At 38.2% G+C, this 17,059-nt stretch overlaps 1 long non-coding RNA gene across 1 annotated transcript in view; it reads left to right on the top strand.

The window, feature by feature from the left end:
• LOC144577163 (uncharacterized) overlaps positions 1-16,444 on the top strand; it is a 75,726-nt gene extending 59,282 nt beyond the window's left edge. Inside the window, exons 2-5 of the long non-coding RNA XR_013520506.1 lie at positions 5,789-5,877; positions 6,315-6,369; positions 8,003-8,105; positions 13,294-16,444. This is a non-coding gene — a long non-coding RNA (uncharacterized LOC144577163). The remainder of the gene's footprint in view (positions 1-5,788; positions 5,878-6,314; positions 6,370-8,002; positions 8,106-13,293) is intronic.
• The last annotated feature ends 615 nt before the right edge of the window (positions 16,445-17,059 follow it).

The raw sequence follows: 17,059 nt of genomic DNA, 5'->3' as shown, positions 1-17,059 counted from the left end.
CACAACATGCTGAAAACTCAGCTTTCTACTTATATGTATTAAGTTTTTCCAGCGACTATTTAGGTATATCAAGTATCCTCATCCCTTCTCTGTGCTCTCATAACTTCCTCTATATACCACACTTAACACATTGCTCTTTCTCGGTTTGTAAGTCATATACCCCTAGCATCTACCCACACTGTCCAGCCCAGAATGGGCTGTCAGTCATGTTTGTCAAATCAATGTTTTGTGACTATTTTTAATTTTCCTTTTGAGTTTTGATTTTCTTCTGGTTTGGGCATCTGCATGTCTATAGGTATAATCAAGTGTAAAGGGGGCATGTGTCACCCAGGCTTTCAGAGAGACGACCCTCCCCATAAGATAGATGTCTCTGACTATGCAGTGGAGCTTGCCCATGTAAACCTCTTGCATTGTTTGGAGACTCTATCCCTTGCCAAGGATCTAACCACCCACAGGCAGACACATTGCTGTCCAAACAGATGGACAAGGGAGATAGGCAGGCCAAAGCCCATGGATGAACATGAAATGAATTGGTGCAGAGAAGCCAAGGGTTTTGGAAATGAATGCTAGTCCTTGTGTGCAGTTTCCAGCATAAGGATGGACCAGCATGGTTGAGGTTTTAAACTGAGCTGCTTGCTAACAAAGAAATAGGTAAAGTGAGAATGAATGTGCAATGAAGTGGATGCTTTAACAGGTGGATGAAAGGCCCCAAGAACACTGTTTAGCTCTAAAATTTTCAAGTCAGTTTAGCAGGGGAAGTTAACATTATCTTCAGCTGGGTTAATTCTGAGAATCCACATCTGGTCCAATCATCCATCAACATTCATTCATTCAACAAATGTTTACTGAGCATCTAATATGTGCCAGAGGCTGGTAGGTACCAGGTGGGTAAAAAAAACCTCACACGGTCTCTGCCCTGTAAAAACTTATATTCCATTAATTATTTCATAACCAGTCATTTAATTAAAGTTATAAGTACTATTAAAGAGTACTTATAACTTTAGGAACTAAGGCAATATGCAATGGGGGGGTCTTAGTGTGGAGGGTCTGAAAGAATGTCTCTGAGGAAGTGATATTTAGGTTGAAATCTGAAGTCAAAGTAGAAGTGTGATGTTCTGGTTTAGCACAGAACAGGTGAACATTCTTGGCATATGGGAATAATATCCATAATGTCTCTTTGAAGTGGCAATTAGCCTATGTTTACACATCTCCTAAGAAGAGAAATTTTCTTCTTCCAGAGGCAACATTTGGATCACTCCGTTCATAAGATCTTCTTTATTTCCAATCAAAATCTGTCTCTCTGAAGCTCTGACCATTGGTCTCAAATATAATATATGCTTCTTGGGGTCTTGTAGAAAAAGCCAAGACCCTCTTCTTGTGACAGTAGTGGTTTCCTTCATTAATTAATGCCCAATTAATGTGTTTTCTTTATCCATTAGGGTCCCACAGAGATTTGCTCAGTATATAGTTGCTTATTTGTGCATTTAATAACTCAACATCCATCTACTTCCAAAAAGTATTAGTTCTGTTGAGCAGTAGCTATTAAATATTTGTGAATGAATAGAATCGACAGACGAATGAAATTTACCTTCTTAACAACCTTTCTTATGTGGGAACTGGTGAAGATCTCCCCAGCAAAAAGTAGAAGCTCAGTGTTTCATAGATGAAGACTGGGGAGACTGCAAAAGACCCATCTAGGTACTGATGCAGTCTTCTGGGACCAGGAACCCTACTCATGCCCCAAGCTACCTGTAATGAAAAGTCCATTGTCTGCCACTTGTCTCATAGATCTGTCCTGAGGATTAATGAGATAATGTCTAGAGAGCCATGTGAAGCCTTTGGAAGAAGATTACAGGTGAAAGTCCAGTTCCAGTGAATTTGGCTACTGATAAGAGTTCTGGATAACATAGCTGTGATCAGGCTTTTAAGATGTTGTTTTGTCGATATTTGATTACATCTGCTTTAGACACTGAACTAGCCAGTGGAGCAAGTTCTTTCTCAGGTCCCTGCATTTTAAACAGTCCCTCTAGAACAGTCTTTCTCAAAGTCTCAATCCCAGGAGAATTGTCTGTATCACCTGTGTGTTTGTTAAAAATATTATTTCCTGGCCTTCAACTTCAGAACTACAAATTTGCAAAACTTCAGGAAGCACCATTTATATGCAATACCATGTGAATGATGCCCCCTGGTGTTGTTCAATGTGGCAGCAGTGCTTACCTCTGACTGAATGGGGAATTCTGACTGTGAGGCCTGGGAATTTACATTTTTAGCAGGCACTTCAGGTACATTAGCATCGAGAACCAATGTCAACACTGAAAAAAGTGTGACTGTCATTTCCTTTGTAAGTTGGAAAGATAACAGGTTGCTGGGGGAGAAGGGAGCAGAGCTGAATGATAATGAGTTCTTCACACTTTCACTCTCTCACTGAGTAATAATAAACTAATTAGGAAAATAATAGCTAACATTTATTTTGTAAATTTATTAATGTCAGGCAAGGTGCAAGGCGCTTTACAGGCATTATCTCATTTCATCCTTACAATAACTTCAGAAGATCAGTGTTAATATTATTGTCTCCGTTTTGTAAATGAACAAAATGAAGTTTGGAGAACACAGTTTTGGTATAGGGTAAATATTCAAGAAATGTTAACAATTATAAGCTTATCTGTGAAAGAACTTTTAAAAATACAAATCCTCGACTTTAGCATTCAGATAAGAATGGCAGCATTTTTTTCTCTACTCCCTCTGCTTCACTTGACTAACATTAAAGAAATAAGGATGGCAACATTGATAAGAGTAATGACTGGGAAATGGAAACAGGGATAAGCTTATGTGAGATGTTTGGCATGGTATGAAGGGGACAGGCACCTTTGGAAAGGAGAGTAACAAGGAAAAAAGGTGTTGAACTGATCTACTTGCTTATTAAGGTCAGTCTTTTTGTTTTTCCCATGAGTAGGAGAGGAAATTTCATTCTTCTCCTATACTATCCAAAACTCAGCAGGTTTCATAGTGTTTGTCTAAATAAGATAAATTACATAGTATAAATAATTTATCCTACGTAGTGAGTTGGTCTGTTATTATTCTTCTATCAGAAAATACATTTTAGTAAACTCACAAGTGAACTTGTGCAACACAATCCCTTCATAAATTGGGAACTAAGAGGCCATGTTCAGGAAGAGTCTTCTAGCACGCACATTTAACTGGGGGCTAAACACTGACAAATATTCTAGGGAGAAGAATATTTTAGAGAATTGAGGTTTCATTTGCAATTCTATTATGTCAGAGATAACCTATAGTCTATAAAATACAGTCTTCTCTTCCTGGATCCAGAGCTTGACTGTATTTTCCGGCTTCTCTTGAAGTTAGATGTGGCTTTGCGATGTGGAATGTAAGGGGGGTGATATGTAACACTTTCAAGTCTGGCCCTTAAAACCTTCCATTTAGGATCCTCATACCTTTTCCTCTTTATGGCTGACTGGGGTAACGATGCCTTGGAAGCCATGTGTTGAAGATGGCAGAGCTATTATTAACTGAGTCGTTGAATGACCATGCAGAGCAGAGCTTCCTACCCCTGACCTGAATTCCTTCCCTGATTTTTATGTGAGAAAGGATAAACTTTCTTTAAAAAGTCCCCTCATTCTAGCAAACACATCTGTGATGAACATTAATCTTCTTTTCCCCCACAGGTATTTGGTCTGTTTACTCTTTGAATATTAATGTTCATTTGGTTAACTCTATGCTATTGTTTGTAGACACTATTACTTAAATATCTCCAGTTTAACCAATGGAGACTCCTACTAAGAATGCAGGATTAGCCTTAAAAAAAGGAATATATGAGTAAATAAGGATTGATATTTCTTTTGGCAATTTCAATGCAGGCAATATTTAATTTGAAATCAATGCCATTGCCTCAGGATGATGTTTAATGTAAAAAAAAAGAACCAAATTAACTGTAAATACATTTTCAGTATGTGATTGCTGTTTGTGGTTATGCCTTACTCACTTTTCTGTTAATGGCATAATTAACTACTAAGAAATTGATAGTTAATTCTCCATATCCAGAGAATATGGAGTTTATTCAAGATAATGTATTCGTCAGCAATTAGTAAAGATTTTTATACCAGATTCTGTAGATTAAGTATGAATAAGAAAGTCTCTTAAGAAGTAGAGGAACACATGAATGACTTTATAAATTGCTCACTCCTAAAGAAGGGGGATTTCTTGTTTTTTGATGAGCATTGACTATTCGCCAATCTAGTAGCTTTGTAATAGCTATTCAGATGCTGACAAGATTGTTAATTCAGAAGAGCAGAGATTTTGGTCTTGTTCATTACTCAGTAGTATTTGTTGAATATTGAATGATGGAAGGGACTATCATAGGTCGTCTACCTCACTGACCATCTGACACTTGTACTCCCTTTAGAGCATGTTTGCCCGCTGGTGGTTCAGTGTGTTTGAATATTTCTAGAGAAGGAAACATCTTTGCCTCTTAAGGCAAATGCAACTTTGAACAGATCTAATGTTAAAAAGTCCTTCTTATAAAGAAATGGGAGATAAAGTGATATTGGATTTTTGGAAAAGGTTATGGATTCTAATAATTTTTAGTTCTTGCATTAACAATCACCAATAAATGTTTCCTCAGTACTATTCTAGGCATTATGATCAGGGCCTGTGTTAACAGAAGCAGGGATATGACATGATTCTTTCAAATAAATTGCTGCCAAATTAGGCAAACAAGATATATATTTCAGACATGCTTCTGCCTTGTGACATTTTTTTTTTTGAAGTAGGATCTCACTATATTATCCAGGACGGTCTCGAACTCCTGGCTCAAGTGATCCTTCTGCCTCAGCCTCCCAAAATAGCTGGATTACAGGTGTCTGCCACTGCACCACGTGAGGGTAACCTTGTGACATTTACACTTGCTATTTTCTCTGCATAAAGATTTTTCCCAGATACAGACAGCATGGTTCATTCCTTCACTCCTTCAGGTCTTTGTTAAATGTCACCCTTTCAGTTAGGCCTTCACTAACTACCCTATTCCAAATTGCAGAGCCTCCTTCCCCTCAACAACTCAGCACTCCCTGTTCTCTTCCTTGCCTTATTTTTCCCCATAGCACTTACTATTTTACATACTACAAATATTTTTAAATTTGTTTCTTCATAGTCTGTCTTCCTCCATTAGAAGGTAAGCTATATGAAGGCAGGGAGTTTTACTTGTTTTGTTCATTGTTGACAATGAGTAATCACTCAATAAATGTTTATTAAATGCTATAGAATGAATATGTACATGGACACATAAACATAACAGTCTAAAGATATATATATACACACACATAACTTTCTATGTACATATATGAATATATATATGAATATGTACATGGACACATAAACATAACAGTCTAAAGATATATATATATACACACATAACTTTCTATGTACATATATGAATATATATATGAATATGTACATGGACATATAAACATAACAATCTAAAGATATATATATATAATTACTGTCAAATAAGTAGAATAAACAATACGTGCTCCACTGGGTAAGGGCAACTCACCTTTCTCTCTCACTAAGTAATGGCTCATCCTTAAAATGTTTCTTAGGCTTTTAAAACAAGAAGGTGTTGGGGCTCAGAACATGGTATTCCAAAATATGGCATCTTGGCATACCGAGTATTTTAAGTCGAAGGAATGTCACAAAAACAGAAAGGTTTCTGATTTTCTCCCATCCTTCTCCCCTGAGGCCATGAAAATAATTCTTCTTCTTTTCTCCCCTGAAGACCTTCATGTGACAGGTGTCCTCTCTATACCCTGAAGAAAAGAATGAAGACTCAGGGACACAGAGAAGGATCTGAATGAATAGGCCTTGGTACGTTCCCTTCAGTTTATTACCATGAGGTTATATCCCCTTTTTGTCCAATCATATTTCTACATGAGAATCTATTCTTCATCAAACCTGAGCATAAAAATACACAATTTTCCCCACTTCTTTTGGTCTTCATTTCTGAAGTTTCCCATGTCACATAAATCTTTGGTTAAATAAATTTGTTATGCTTTTCTCTTACTAATCTGTCTTTTGTTACAGGCATATCAGCCATGAACCTTGCAATGCTTAAGGAAAAGCGCTTACTTTCTCCCCTAAAAAAAAAGTCTTAATTTTATGGTATAGTGATTTATTTTTATGCCATTATGAAAAAATACTCTTTGTTTATTTATTCATTTATTTTTAGAGATAGGGCCCCTCCGTGTTATCCAGGCTGGAGTCCATTGGCACAATCATAGCTCATTGCAAACTCTCTCTCCCAGGCTCAAGTGATCCTCCCACTTCAGCCTTCTGAGTAGCTGGGACCACCATGCTCAGGTAATTTTTAAAGTTTTTTGTAGAGATGAGGGGTTTCACTATGTTGCTCAAGCTGATCTTAAACTCCTAGGTCCAACCAATCCTCCTGCCTCAGTTTTCCAAAGTGCTGGGATTAAAGGAATGAGCCACTGTACCTGGCTCTTTGGCTTTTATTAAAAATGTTTTTATATTACTGAAGAGAGCATATATATTATAGATAATTTGGAAAATGTGGAAAGTTTTAGAGAAGAAGAAATACATGATTTGTAATGCCAATGTTTAGAGACAACTACACTTAACATTTTGATATAGTTCCTTCTAGACTTTTTTTTTTGACATGTGGCCCCTGAAAATCCTTCTTGTCTTTTTTTCTTGAATATGTTTTTTACTTTAACAAAACAAGAATAATACTCTATGTGTTTTGATGTATCTCACTTTTAAAAAAATAGCATCTTTAAGTGTGTTACTTTAAAAAAAAATAGCATCTTTAGTGTATTATATTCTATGGCACGAAAGTCTCATAACTCATTATATATTTCTACTGGTTTTGAATTTTTGGGTTCGTTCTAACAATGATTTATTTGCTAGTATAAATAATGCTGTCATAAAGGTCATTTTTTCTTTCTTTTTTTTTGCAACTGAATCTCACTCTGTCCCCAGGCTGGAGTGCAGTGGCACGATCTCAGCTCACTGCAGTTTCTGCCTCCCTGGTTCAAACAATTCTCCTGCCTCAGTCTCCTGAGTAGCTGGAATTACAGGCATGCACCATGCCTGGCTAATTTTTGTAGTTTTAGTAGAGACAGGGTTTTACCATATTGGCCAAGCTGGTCTCGAACTCCTGACCTCAAGTGATCCACCTGCCTTGGCCTCCCACAGTGCTGGGTGACGTGAGCCACCCTGCCCAGTCCATAAAGATCTTTATAAGTAAACCTTTTCTCTTGATCTCATCTGATCTTGGAGGCCTGGTTAGTAGTTGGATGGGAGACCACCCGGAAATATCAGGTGCTACAGGCTTTAAAATATATAAAATAAAAAAATACTTTTTGAGACTGAATATTTTCTTAAGGTAAATTTCTAACATTGAAATTGTTGGCTAAACCATTTGAAGATTTTGTTTGTTTCTTTTTTTACTACAAAAATTTCTAAAAGAACAGAAAAGTAGAAAGAACTCAATTTCTAATTTTTAATAACCTAAGTTTTATAGTTATTAACATTTTGTCATATTTACTTCATACTTTTAAAACTAGTTTTAAATTTAAAAAGCTAGTTAAGAAAACTAATTTTGAAATCTCCAACTGGTAAGGACTTCAAAAGGGCTGTTTTAAAGTCATAATCATATTATAATGTTCACACACAATAAAACAAATAATGATTCTTTAAAATCATGTTTGATTTTTCCAAATTGTCTCAAAACATCTTTTTCAAATAATTGAAACAGGATTAAATAAAACCCACCCATTGATTTGGTTGTTATAGCTCTTAAGTTCCCTTTAACTTTTAATACCTTTCTTTTCCCCGCCAAGTCATTTATTTGTTGAAGAAAATGGAGAACTGATGGCATAGAATTTCCCACACTCTAGTTTTGTTTGACTGCATCCTCATAGAAGTATTTAATACATTATTCTATCCATTATGTTTTTTTGTAACTTTACAGTCGTGGTTCTCAGACCTCAGTGTGCATCATAATCACCTGCAGGGCTTGTGAAAACATGTATTGCTGGGCCACACCGCCAGAATTTCTGGATCAGTAAAGCTGGGTGAGTAGGAGAATTTGCATTTCTAGCAAATTTTCAAGTGATACTTTTGCTGATGGTCCAAAGACCACACTTTGAGAATTTCCACTTTAGAGAAAAGATTAGATCCCTTTAAAAGACTGGTTAGATTTAGAATTTTAAAAATTACGTATCTATGTCATATAAGACAGGGTTCAAAGCATACTGCCCCCAAATAAGGTGCATTGGCATTTGAGGAAACACCAGAAACAGGAAGGTCACTCTGACTTTATGCCACCCTTCTCCTCTGAAGCAGGTTGTAAGGCTCTCATTGGAGAAGTACCCTTCCTATACCTGGAGGAGAGGGGCATCTTTATCCCTGAAGACACGAGGACACAGAGAAGAATCGGAATAAATAGGCTTTGCTATTCCCTCCAGTTTATCACTATTAGGTCATATCCACTTTGTGCAATCACACTTCTCCACAGCTATATACTTCATCAAACTTAGCACAAAATCCCACAGGTTTCCTTGTCTCTTTGAGTGTTCATTTCTGAAGGCTCCTGAATCATGTAAAACTTACATATGTATGCTTTTCTGTTGTTAATCTATCATTTGTTAGTGGTGCCTCAGCTATAACTAGCAATGTGTAAGAAATCTTTTCTTCTGTACAATATATTTGAAGTATTTACTTAAGAAAATATGGGCTGGACGTGCTGCCTCACGCCTGTAATCCCAGCACTTTGGGAGGCCGGGTAGATCATAAGGTCAAGAGATGGAGACCATCCTAGCCAACGTGGTGAAACCCCGTCTCTATTAAAAATACAAAATTTAGCCAGGCTTGGTGGTACATGCCTGTGGTCCCAGCTACTCGGGAGGTTGAGGCAGGAGAATTGCTTAAACCTGGCAGGTGGAGTTTGCAGTGAGCAGAGATCTCACCATTGCATTCCAGGCTGGTGACAGAGTGAGACTCAGTCTCAGAAAAAACAAGAAAGAAAATATGTATTGGTTTTGCTATGAGGATGCTTTCTTCTTTTGATCTCTCAATTTTTTATTTTGAAAAAGTTCGGTTTTACAGGAAAGTTGAAAGATGTTGGAAATTTTAAAGGCTTAGCTTTCTAGAAAGACACTAATGTAGCAGTGAATGAGTTTGTTCATTTTACCATACTCTGTCCCAAAGTAAGTATTAACATTTAGACAAAACTTGATCTATCTGATGGGTGAAAAAAAAGATTTCTTATTTTAATTGAAAATTATTTGGTTACTGATGAGGTTTAGAGTATTTCTAATACTTTATTAGCTATTTCTTAGCCTTGGTTTTATTAATTGTTCATTTCCTTTATTCATTTTTCTAATATATCTTTCATTTTTTTCATTATCAATATCTATGGGTTCATCACCTATGAAAGATAATCATTCTCATATTTGTGACATATTTTTCAGGTTTATTCATTTATTTTTCCAGATTCTTATTTAACCCTTAAAAAATTAAATTACAACGTGTTTGTGTCATCAAATATTTTAACCTATTATTTGGAATTTTTACCATGACTTTGGATAGTCCTGCCTAATCTGAGACAAGTAACTATTAACTTACATTTTCTTCTAGTTTTTATCTATTTGTTTGTTGTTATAATTAACTGAAGTATTCAAATGAAATTTATTTGTGTGTTCTATGAAGATTCTTACTTTGAGTGGCCAACCTGCAGAGTACAGTAGGATTTTGGGAGGTGCCCTCAACACCTGGCTTTACTGCTGGGGCCAGTACAGTATACACCAGGTGACTTATCTGTGAACCATGGAAACGTTTTGAAAAGGTAAAGCAGACAATACCCTGAAGAATCATTTGTCACAAGTAATTGCAGACAGTCAAAAATTGCTGGGAGAGTATATGAATCATGACGTAAGAACTGTGAAGAGCAGGCATTTGAGTTCGGTCAGCGGCTATTATTGAACAGGATGGTCCTCAAATGAGATACAAATTTTATGTCAAAAGGGGCAAGTCTACAGAACAAATCATTCTGGTTTGTGCCCCAGTTTCTGTAAAACGGAAGTGTTTTTCATCAATTTTTGCTCTCTCATTTAAAAAAATTAACTATAGTCCATAGTTCATTTGTGTTTCTTTAATTTTTTGAATTTATTTTTAAATTGACAAAAAATTGTATATATGTATTGTATACAGGTTGTTTTGAAATACATATGCTATGTGAAATGTCTAAGTTGAACTAATTAAACTAATTAACTCCACATTTGTCCTTTTTGTAATGCAAACACTTCAAGTCTATTATTTTAGCAGTTCTTAAGACTATAATACATTGTTATTAACTACGGTCACCATGTTGCACAATAGGTCTCTTTAATTTATTCCTCCATCTAACTGAAATTTTGTATCCTTTGCCCACATCTCCCCAATCCTTCATTAAAAATGAGCCCCTCTAACCACCATTTTACCCTCAATTGTTATGAATTCAACTTTTTTATACTCCACTTATAAATGAAATCATGTAGTATTCATCTTTCCATGCTTAGCTTATTTCACTTACCATAATGTCCTCCACGTTCATTCATGTTATTCCAAATGATAGGATTTTCTTCTTTTTAAAGGGTGGACAGTATTCCATTGTATGTGTATATACTATTGTATTCCAGTCTAATATTCTCCTTTCTCTCTCTCTCTCTTCTCCTCTCTCTCTCTCTCTCTATGTATATACATACAAACTCACATACACATACACACAGGCTTTAATCCATTTATTGATGGACACTGGACACTTAGGTTGGTTTTACCTCTTAACTACTGTGACTAATGCTGCAATTAACATGAGAGCGCAGCTGTCTCTTTGACATACTGATTTCATATATATATATTTTTTTTGAGATGGAGTCTCACTGTCACCCATGCTGGAGTGCAGCAGTGTGATCTCTGCTCACTGCAACCTCCCCGTCATGGGTTCAAGCAATTCTCCTGCCTCAGCCTCCCAAGTGGCTGGGATTATAGGTGACTGCCACCACACCTGGCTAATTTTTGTAGTTTTATCAGTGACGGGGTTTCACCATCTTGGTCAGGCTGGTCTTGAACTCCTGACCTCATGATCCACCTGCCTAGTGATCCACCTGCCTCGGCCTACCAAAGTGCTAGGATTACAGGCATGAGCCACTGCGCCTGGCTTGATTTCACATTCTTTGGATGTATACCCAGTGGTGGGATTGCTGAATCATGATAGTTCTTTTTATTAATTTTTGGAGCAGCCTCCATATTGTTTTTCATAATGGTCGTACTAATTTGTATTTCCACCAACAACAGGCAAGGATTCCCTCTTTTCCACATCCTCTTCAACACTTGTCTTTCGCCTCTTTGATAATAGCTGCTGTAACAGGTGTGAGATGATATCTCATTGTGGTTTTAATTTGCATTCCTCTCACGATTAGTGATGTTGAGCATTTTCTAATATACTTCTTGGCCATTGCATGTGGCTTTTTTTTTTGAGACGGAGTTTCGCTCTTGTTTACCCAGGCTGGAGTGCAATGGAGTGATCTCGGCTCGCCGCAACCTCTGCCTCCTGGGTTCAGGCAATTCTCCTGCCTCAGCCTCCTGAGTAGCTGGGATTACAGGCACGCGCCACCATGCCCAGCTAATTTTTTTGTACTTTTAGTAGAGACGAGGTTTCACCAGGTTGACCAAGATGGTCTCGATCTTTTGACCTCGTGATCCACCTGCCTCGGCCTCCCAAAGTGCTGGGATTACAGGCTTGAGCCACCACGTCCGGCCGCATCTGTTTTTTAGAGAAATGTCTGTTTAGATCCTTGGCCCATTTTAACACTGTATCATGTGTTTTCTTACTATTGAGTTGTTTGAGTTTCTTGTATATTTTGGATGTTAACCACTTATCAGTTGCTTGACTCTCTAATCTTTTGCATCCTTTAATTCTGCTTTTTATCCTTGTCTTTTGGTCATAGTTAATCATAGTATCTATAGGTAGGAAAGTTTGGCTTGTGCTATTTATGTGTGCTACTGGGAATGTGAAACAAAGCTGAACCATGGCACCCAAACCTGCCTTATTGGGGTTCAGTGTGACTTGATGAACCTGCATAGATGTAAACATCCAAAGTCTTCATTTCTAATTGAAAAATAAAAATTCATCTTCAGCTAATAAGAACATTTTAATTATGTGTGGCCCCTAAAAAAATGTTGAAAGCTCGTCTTTCTCCCAAGATCTTTGCCTTGCACTATAGGGAAATAGCATCTACACTTTTGTTGATACTTGGCATTGCAAAAACCACTTAGGATCTTGCTACTCCTGACTGCATCAACACCCTCAGTCCCCGCCAAAATACAGTCAGCCAAAGGAGAGAAGTAATAATTCATTGAACAACTACCATGAGGCAACTCGCAAGTATATTTTATTGTATTTATTGTTAGGAATTTCTACTATGTAGCTATTATTATTCCCATTTTATTGATGAGGAAATCAATTGAGTAACTTGTCCAAAGTCACAGGGCCATTTGCATGGTTGAACTGGAATTCCATCAGAGATCTGTACAAGACCAAAGCATGCCCTTTCCCCTTCACTTCGCTCATGTTTAAAGCCCCTTTCTTTATAGCCAACATTAAAATTCCACAAGAACCTCAAAGAAAAGGGGAATAGGCCAGGTGAATTGCAAAGCTCAGGTCTTGCTCAAAGAGGACAGCTACGAATCAGTTTCAGCCACTGCTCCTGCTGTTGTTTTTCAGGAATGTAGATCCAGTGTTTCTTGATCTGATTTTTCAAAGGAAGGTGAGAGCCTGCATTTTGATGTGAAATCTGTCAGTGTTTAAGTGCTGCCAATCAAGGACAAATTGTTTTAATTGTGTGGGCCAAATAAAACTTTTTTGTTGGTTGTATTTAGTCCTTGCCTTAGTTAAATGATGAGGCAAATATCATCGTTGTCTTATTTAAGAAATTGCCACAACCATCTCAGTCATCAGTAACCACCACCCTGATTAGTCAGCAGCCATCAACATCAAGTCAACATCTTCCTTCCACAGCAGGAAGATGATGACTTGCTGAAGGCTCATATGATCATTAGCATTTTTTAGCAATAAAGTATTTTCAAATGCAGGTATGTTGAACATTTTTTAGACATAATAGCACACTTAATAGACTACCGTATAGTGTAAACGTGACTTTTATATGCACCGGAAACCAAAACATTCTTGTGACTCCCTTTATTGAGATACTTGCTTTGTTGCAGGAATCTGGAACCAAACCCACACTATCTCCGAGGTATGCTCGTATAATGATATGGCCGCCTCCAGAAATGAAGACCCAAAGAAACTGGGTAAACTGCATTTTTTTTTTTTTAAATATAGTTTCACCCTTGTGACCCAGGCTGGAGTGCAAGGGTGTAATCACCGCTCACCGCAACCTCTGCTGCCCAGGTTCAAGCGATTCTCCTGCCTCAGCCTCCTGAGTAGCCGGGATTACAGGCATGCGCCACCACACCTGGCTAATTTTGTATTTTTAGTAGAGACAGGGTTTCTCCATGTTGGTCAAGCTGGTCTCGAACTCTTGGCCTCAGATGATCCACCTGCCTAGGCCTCCTAAAGTGCTGGGATTACAGGTGTGAGCCACCATGCCCAGCCTGGAAAACTGTATTTTTATGGACAGCCATCAGGTATGATTGGAGGACAAAGTCTATGATATAATTGTAATAAATTGGGGGAACTTAGGAGGGCTCATTTGTTCACATTCCTCTCTGTCTCCATGTCTTCAGAGACAAACACATTTCTTTCCTTTGGGTATAGCGAGGATCCCTTTTGGAGTGAGGTTCTTGTGTCCTACTTTTTTTTTTTTAAACCAAGTCTCGCTCTGTTACCCACGCTGGAGTGCAATGGCGCTATCTCAACTCACTACAACCTCCACTCCAGGTTCAAGCTGCTATTCTCCTGCCTCAGCCTCCTGACTAGCTGGGATTGCAGGCACACGCCACCATGCCTGGCTAATTTTGGTATTTTTAGTAGAGGTGGGGTTTCATCATGTTGGCTCGGCTGGTCGAGAACTCAAGTGATGCGCCCACCTCAGCCTCCCAAAGTGCTGGGATTACACGCATTAGCCACTGCACCGGGCCTTATGTCTTACTTTAAAGGAAGGCCAGGTAATTTTTTATGGCCTGTTTCATAGGAGAAAGGTGGGAAAAGGGGAGAGCGACCCTCCTGCTCTCAAGTGTTTTCTCAAATACCAAGGTGACATATTTGGGATTGTGTGTCCTGAATGTCATCACCTATTTTGAAGACTAGGAAACCTAGTTTCAGAAAGTCATGTATTTTTCATGGGTCAATCAACTAGGCGGTGATAGAACCAGTATTTGAATCCCTTATCTGCTGACTTGACTGCTCTGGCTACTCTGAACAATTGCTGAGGTTGAGGCAAGCCTGTGTCTTCATATTCTTTCTTCCTGAAATGTCTTTTAAGGGTTTTATAAACATCTTCCCTCAACAAACAAGGGACTGGAGTGGAGCCAAGGGGAACTATAGAAAATTAGTTTAGGAATCAAATAAGCCCACTCTTCTTCCGAAGAGACAGCAGGAGGGTGACAACTGAGTTGGAAGCAGAGAGCCTATATCAAGTCAACCAGCTGGAGTGAGAGATTCTGGAGGGGAAATATGAGACCTGCCTGGAGAGATTTCTAGAGACAGCCAGGCCCTTTTATAGGCACTCTGTGGCTTTCGCTATGAGTGAGGAGGGAGCATTTAAGGTCCCTAAGTCAGATTGGCCTCCTGTTACACTCATCACCATTTCATTTGGTTAACACCTCCCCTCAGGTGGCCTGTGTTGAAGTTCACGCTTACCACATTCTGTGTAAAGTTCTATTTGATTCTCTGTAACAACAGCTTTCACGTTTAATCTAGTTGGGGTCTAAATCATTCATCTTTTAGGTGGTTGATAATGCTGGTATGTGGCATTAATGAGGGAGTATTTTTCCATTGATAATTGTGACTGTGTTGTGGGCATCTCTGAAAATTCCAGAGCTTATATATGATGTTTTCAGAGAGCTTTCTTCATCCAGTGAGAGTTTACCAGGGTCTGGAGGAAAACACCAGTGAGGAAAACAGATGAAGATCCCTGCCACCACAGAGCTTGCTTCAAGTTGGTAGAGGTAGAGAGATAATCATACAATATAAATAATAAGTAAGCAAATGATATAGTACATTAGAAGGTGATGTGTGTATAAAAGAGCAAGCAGGCTAAGGGGGATGGGGGAGTTGGATTCCAATCCTAAATGGACTGGTCATTAGAATTAGATCTATTTATGTCAATATGACTTTCACAGAGCAGCTCTGTGTCATTACTTTCATTTCCTATGCTAGAAAATAGAACCTCTCAGATTTATCTTTTGTCTCTCTACTCTCTTTTCTTTTCCCCTCTCCATTTTTTTTCTTTCTTTTCCCTTCTTTTCTTTCTTTTTTTCTATTTTCCAGTGTCTTGAAACAAAACAGAAAAAAAATTAGATGCCATAGTGCCTCCCCTCAGGATATTTACAATCCAGTCAAGGAATAAAAAGGCCCAAATTGAACAATATGAGCGCAGTAGGCCAATGATAATATGAATAAGCTTTTCTAATTCTTTTTTTATCCACACTTTCAATGTTCTTTAAAATGAGTGGAATAAATGAATGATCAAAACAGAGTGGGGTTATTTCAGGATCATTGCTGGGGTGGCAGGTGCATTTTGATCTGGGTTGAAAGAACAAATGGGAGAAAGAAGGAATTACATAAGTAAGTACTTGTAGGCAGGCTTTTTTAGCAAGATATGTTCAAGGATTTGTCGTGAGATTGGCTTGGATGGAGTGAACATATTTCAGTGGACGAATGACGCTGAAGGAATCACAAAGTTGAGGAGTATGAATTAAGTATAAATTAAAGATGTAGAATGTTGGTCTGAGGGGTTTAGATTTTTTGCAATACTTTATGAAAGAGCTGAGACTACAACTTGGAATTCTCTGAATCTTAGTTAAGCCACTGAACCATGTTGAGTAAAAATGACCTCTTCAACCTTACTAAAATTCAGAAATTACTTACTGTTCCTAGACTTCGGATTTAGTACATACGTTAGGTTATAGGAGATACTCTGAGAGGCAGGGAAGAGTGAGAGACTACATACAGTTTTCTTTGGGACCATCCAGTTCCACTTCATCTCCTTCTTATTTGTAATCTCGTTCTGTTGCCTGTTGACTTTTTCTCTCTCTTTGGTAGTGTTCATCTCAATTTGGTGTTTCTTTTATATTCAACAGACTATACTATCTTTGAAGTTAAGAAGAAAGTTCAAGATAGAGACATGACTTTCGAGGAACTGAAGCAGGGAATCTAGAATGAAGTGCCCTGGAACCTCACACGTCGGGGGCCTGTTGGGGGGTGAGGGGCTAGGGGAGAGGAAGCAGAGGGTGGGGGCATTGGGGAGGGATAACATTAAAAGAAATACCTAATGTAAATGACCAGGGGATGGATGCAGCAAACCACCATGGCATGTGTATACCTATGTAACAACCTTGCATGATCTGCACATGTACCCAGTTAAAGAACTTAGAGTATATTTTTAAAAAGTGCCCTTAACCTCCACCTAAAAGTCCCTCTTAGCTAGGCAGTAACAGTGTTCTTTGTTCTTCAACTTCTACTTATTTTTTTTTGCTTTCTCTCTCTGCCCATTCATTTCCTGCAGCAGCTTCTGAGCCGATTTTCAATGGACCATCTGAATGGTTTACATACATCCCATCCTTGAGCACTTTTCCTGTGCAGCTTCTCAAGAGGGAAATTCTTTCTCCTTGGCTACGTGGTCTAGGTTTATTTCTTTCTAGATACATCTTAAAATATCTTACTTGGGACATTCTAAATTTCTTTCTCTTATTTCTGAGGAGTCTTGCTCTGTTGTCTAGGCTGGAGTGCAGTGGTGAGATCTTGGCTCAGGGCAACCTCCGCCTCCTGGGCTCAAGCAATTCTCCTGCCTCAGCCTCTTGAGTAGCT

This window comes from Callithrix jacchus, chromosome 7 (genome assembly GCF_049354715.1).
Source record: "Callithrix jacchus isolate 240 chromosome 7, calJac240_pri, whole genome shotgun sequence".
Classification (NCBI taxonomy): Eukaryota; Metazoa; Chordata; class Mammalia; order Primates; family Cebidae; genus Callithrix; species Callithrix jacchus.
The sequence above is the reverse complement of the archived record's forward strand: the minus strand, read 5'-3'. Positions and strand labels throughout refer to the sequence as shown.